Below are 6,000 nucleotides of genomic sequence, written 5' to 3' on the forward strand. Positions count from 1 at the left end.
TACTCATCAAAACCTTCTAACATGCATTCCAACGGGGTGTTGGGAATGCTTGACTTTCCACCCATTTCTAACCACACAACTACCGACCCTTAGTCTCGGATGCACATACGATCACTAAAGGGAACTGCGGTAGTAACCACCCACACAGCCTGACACGGAGTTCTTTAGGGTCGACGCCCCGACTCCAGGGGGGTAATTAGTCCCCCTCTTCTATCTTCAAATGAGATAGGTACTTCACAAAGTTAACATATACTCGCCTGAAAAGTCTTCACACACACGTCCTGGCCAGGAAAAGAGGTCAGACCTTCTTTCTTGCATTCAAGGGTTCTTGGACTAGGTTTTCCAGCACCGTCGATCCCACAGGAGGCCGCTACCTTTTCCTGGAGATAGGTTTTCCCCACGGCGCCTTGGAAGTCGGGAGTGGCCTCCCCTGGATCCGAAGGGTGAAACCTGCCCTCAGCGAAATTTCGCCTCGTCTAAGAGTCCCATCTGGATGGTGCCATGTTGTTGTGGAAATTGAAGACTCAAAGACCAGCTCTTTGCAATGCAAGAAAGTTTATTGCGCAGGTTCAAACAGCTAAAATAGCATATGGGGGTTTGAACCCCGAACAGTCTCAAACAACAATCTTATATAGTCATTTTGACGTAAGCATATACGCAGGCATACATTTGCTAAATTGATAAAAGGAGAAATGGAAAAGTACAGAAAGAACCGAGAATAAAAATACGTCAAGGAACATTTAACATCTGCGAGACAAACACGGGACTATCCCCTGTCCTAGACAGATAACAGGATACACCCCTCATGGTCTGTCTGAACATACAGATAAAAATATAAATGTTATGCCTCATTGATCTCACCCTGCCTCTGTCTGCAAATATCTTTTTCCTTGACCAGTCTTTTACAATGTTATAATGAACCAAAGTCTGAACCAAGATTCAGGGCCTGTCTTCCCGATTCAGGGCCTGTCTTCCCTCCTTCCTTACTAGTACAGGGGTGGCGAACAAGTTTGACAAAAAGAGCCAAAATTTTAAACTGTGAGAGTCAGAGAGCCACACCACGCAGTGACCTGCCAAAACAGACCCGGAAGCAATGTTCCCTCTAATTTTTTTTCGATGTGAGCAGAAAAGTATAGTGTTTGAGCGGCACATTTTCATGCCTGAGCACCCGAATTTTTTTCACAGATGTCACCTAAGACAACAACGAAATCAGTATTATTTGAAACTCAAAGTTATGTTTCTTCAAGGTACCCGCTTAATTCAAAGTGCTATATAATATCAGTATCACTTAACAACGCTCCTGCTTAGCAACCAAAATGTTGGCTCAGAAACTCTGGCATTTGAAGCATGCAACTCTTAAAGCTGTCAAGTTACAAGACCCTTGCACCCCTAACCCTTTAGGGAAAAAACCCCCAGGGGTCTTCAAACCTGACAGCTTTAACACTTGTGGACTTCAACTCCCAGAATTCCTCCTCCAGTCATGTTGCAGCGACGTCATCTGCGTGGATCTGCTCCATCTTTGCTTTCTTCATTGTGGGCAGGGCTTCTGCTGAAGATGCCGACGAGTACAAGTTGCCACCAGAATAACTGCTGCTACCTCCTCCTCCTCCTCCTCCAACAGAATCACCAGATTTGCTCCTGAGCTCAGCACTGGGTTACCTCTGCCCCCTCCCCCTCCTCCGTGCTTTTGAGGAGCCATGAGGCTTTTTTTCCCCTGCTCCCCCCCCCCCGCCTTCCTACTGGTTCCTGCAGCCTCATGGCTCCTCAAAAGCACGGCGGAGGAGGAGGAAGGGGCAGGGGTAACCCAGCGCTGACTGAGCTCAGCTGCTCCGAGCAGAGGGGAGGCGCCGCTGCCACGCGCGGAGATGCCGGCTGGAGCTTTGGCGGCTTCATCTCAGCCGCAGCGCCGGGCGGCAAATCCGGCAGTGCTGCCTGTTAGAGGAGGATGAGGAGGAGGTGGCAGCAGTTCTTCCGGTGGCGGTGAGGGCTTTGGGGCTTCACAACTAGCCTCAGTCGCCCCGTGCTCCTCAAAGCAAGTATGGGGAAGTCCTTTGCAGGCGCGGCCCGTTCTAGCTGCCTGCAAAGGACCTCCCCAGCTTCCGAAAGGGAGCGCGCGATCCGAGCCACAGTATACTAAATAATGATAAGAGGCAAAGAGCCTCATTTATTTTGGCCGGGAGCCGCATGCGGCTCGCGAGCTGCGTGTTCGCCATCCCTGGTCTAGATATTCGGATTCGTCAAGGTGTCGCGGAAATTGGTGTGCCACCACATTCTCAACAACCTTCGCTAGAAAGGGAAGGTTGGAGACTGGACGATAATTAGCTAGCTCCATTGGGTCAAGTGAAGGCCTCTTGAGTAAGGGCCTCACCACCGCCTCTTTCAAGGCAGTTGGTAAGGATCCCTCACCCAATGAGGCGTTCACCAGGCCCAGAAGCCAGCCTCGTGTCACCTCCCAGGATGCCAGTACCAACCAGGAGGGACGAGAGGACCGACCCCTGCGGCACCCCACAAGTGAGTGGCCTCAGGGTCGACCTCTGCCCCCCTGTCAACACACATTGCGTCCGGTCGGAGAGGTAGGAGCCGAACCACCGCAAAACGGTGCCTCCGACTCCCATCCCCTCCAGCCGTCGCAATAGGATACCATGGTTGATGGTATCAAAAGCCGCTGAGAGGTCTAATAGGACCAGGATAGAGGAACAACCTCTATCTCTGGCCCTCCAGAGATCATCAACCAACGTGACCAAGGCTGTCTCTGTGCTGTGCCCGGGTCGGAAGCCGGACTGGCGAGGGTCTAGATATTCGGATTCGTCAAGGTATCGCGGAAATTGCTGTGCCACCACATTCTCAACAACCTTCGCTAGAAAGGGAAGGTTGGAGACTGGACGATAATTAGCTAGCTCCATTGGGTCAAGTGAAGGCCTCTTGAGTAAGAGCCTCACCACCGCCTCTTTCAAGGCAGTTGGTAAGGATCCGTCACCCAATGAGGCGTTCACCAGGCCCAGAAGCCAGCCTCGTGTCACCTCCCAGGATGCCAGTACCAACCTGGAGGGACTCGGGTCCATTGAACATGTGGTGGGTCGCAGCCGTCCACGCAACCTGTCCAAATCCTCGGGGGCAACAGAGTCAAACTCCTCCCAGAATGGTCTCACAAGACTCACTGTTGACGGCTCATCCGCTCCACTGGAGGGGGCCCATCCGCTCCGGATCTGAGCGACTTTGTCCTGCAGATATTCCCCAAACTCCTCTGCTCTTCCCTGCAAGGGTGCCCCCCGCGTCCTCTGCGACAAGAGGGAGCGGGTCACCCTAAACAGGGCGGCAGGGCGGTTATCCGCGGACGCAATAAGAGCGGCACAATGTCTACCTTTGGCCGCTCTCAATGCCACAAGGTAGGTCCGTAAATAGGCTCTTACCTGTGTTCGATCAGACTCGGAGCGTGAGGACCTCCACCTGCTCTCTAGACGTCTCCTATGGCCCTTCATCACCCTCAACTCCTCGGTGTACCAAGGAGCTCGGGTGGGTCGCTGCCGTAGGAGAGGTCGCAAAGGCGCAACCCGGTCCAAGGCCCCAGCCGTCGCCCTATTCCAGGCGGCCACTAGGTCCTCCGACCGAGCGCGGGTCAGGGCTACAGGTAGTGGCCCAAGCTCCGTCTGGAACCTATCTGGTTCCATCAGGTGCTTGGGGCGGTACCAGCTTGGACAGTCTGGCTCCGCCTCCTCGCGGTGGAGGGTAGCGCCAGGGAAGTCGAGCCGGAGACATGAGTGATCTGACCATGACAGGGGAGTAACAACTAAATCCCCTATTCCCAGATCACTCGTCCACTGTTCAGATACAAAAACAAGGTCCAGTGTGTGGCCACCTTCGTGTGTGGGGCCCTGAATTAATTGAGTCAGGCCCATGGCTGTCATGGAAGCCATGAACTCCCGAGCCACCTCAGATGCTGCATATTGCATATTCATCCCTCAGGAATTGTCCCCTCCAGAGGAAGACAGGTGCTGAGGCTAAGATCATTAATTATAATCAAGAGGAAAATGAATCATCTGGTGACACTTATGTTTGAGGAAGCGTGGAAATGGGTTCTTTGCAGTATAATAGGAGTGTTTGGATTGTGGGTGATATGTTTAGCAAATAAGATTTGGTTTTGTGGATTGCCCAAAGCTGATATTGCCCTTCCTCAAACTATATATAACACCTGCCTTTTCCCTGACATGGTGATTCAGTAGGCTAAAAGAATTGTGTTAGGAGAGGTTTTGTGTGAGGGACAATTATGAGCCTTTTGTGGCTCTGGCTGTTATTGGCAAAGGGCTTGCTAAGTGATAACGTCTTGAATAGTAGTTCCCAATGTTGCAAAAATACCCGAGCAACCCCCCCTTGCTCTTGAAGAAGGATCTGAGGATGTTAAAAATCCCGGAGAACAGGGTGGAATCAAGTTACGGGATGTGGAACAGGTCTGCTTCCGCCAACGATGCATCATTTATGCTTGGGGACGGAACCGTAAGCCAATCCCAACACCTAAAGTCAATTATCTGACAAACCCTGTAAGAAAAAGGGCAGAGCATAGAGAAAACGGGCCCCTGCAACAATTGAGAAAAGGGAACTATATGTTAAAGAGTGTTGGAATTAGGTCAAAGCTTAATTAATCAGTCTGACCCTGCACTGGATCAAAAATGCTGGTTGTGTTTGTCTGCTGGACCTTCATCTTACAATGCTGTTCCAGTTGAGCCAGATCTTTGGGAAAAGAACAGAGCTACAATAGTCTTTGACAAGGGAGGTAGATGGGGAACCAAAATGGCAGAAGCCCAGCTACATGGTGATCTGTATGATGCACTCAAAATATTGGGGATGAGCCGTCTCCCCATCATTGGCCCCATAGCCGTTGGTGTAGAAATCATAGGGTCACCCTCCTTGTGCATCAAACGATATCAGGAACCTGGCATTCCTGTGGGGTCACTATCAGAGGAACAATGCCCATCTGAAATGTACCTTGCCCCTAGGAAGACCCTCGTGGATGTGAAATTTAACTCGCAGCATGTCTCCCTCTGCTCACAAGCTCTTCTAACAGAAAGTCACTTTCTTGCTCCCACCTCCACTCATTTTTAACCATTGGGAGGGGAATCTGACTACTGGAAGGTGCCCAAGGCCATTCCAGCCATCCCAACTTCCCCGTTTGGCTCTCAATACAATCCACCACAGGATTTTGTGTTCATTTTCACCCTGGAAACACCAGTTCCCACTATCTTTTTGAAGGACCAGTTCTCAGGGATAAGCCTTGGCAGCAGCGGTTTTACAAAACCAGCGTGCCATAGACCTCTTAACTGCTGAAAAGGGTGGGCTATGTGTATTCCTGGGAGAAGATTGCTGTTTCTATATGAATAGATCAGGGGCAGTCCGGGGGGTGGTTAAAGAACTATGAGACCAAGCTTCCTCAATTGGTCAAAGAATGCAAGGGACAGATGAATGGTTCTCTTGGCTACCAGAAACAGGTTGGATTAAACAAATGCTGTTTCTTTTGTTATGTGGGATCGCAAGCTTGGCCTTTCTCCTTTGCATAATACCCCTACTTAAGCAACTTGTTATGAGGTCCGTAAAGGAAATACTGGTTGAAAAGGAGTTAATGCTAATGGAAAACCTTATTAACCATATCCCACATAACCTCGAGGAAGATGAAATTTCAGATACTAGCTCATATGTTCAAATTGCACTCTTAGGAGTGGAGAAAGTACTTCCAGAAGATAAGCTCTAAGAATTATTCTATGTGTATTGCTTGTTCCCTTGCTTTTTTGCTATTGTGTATTCTGCATGCTTATATTGTTAATAAAAAAAGACCCTGTAATAGGCTAGACTCAATTGTGGTTATTAATAGAGTCTAGAAGGGGGGGATAAAGTAGGACGTAAAGTGAGATTTGGACATTAAGTGTGAAACCTACTGGGTCAGGCTGGACAGCCTCTCGGGGGCCCTTTACTTCTGTATTAAAAGGCCACATAGGCAGAGTTACAGCTTAC

The sequence above is a fragment of the Natrix helvetica genome, assembly GCF_964273705.1.
Source record: "Natrix helvetica genome assembly, chromosome: W".
In the NCBI taxonomy this organism is placed as follows: domain Eukaryota; kingdom Metazoa; phylum Chordata; class Lepidosauria; order Squamata; family Natricidae; genus Natrix; species Natrix helvetica.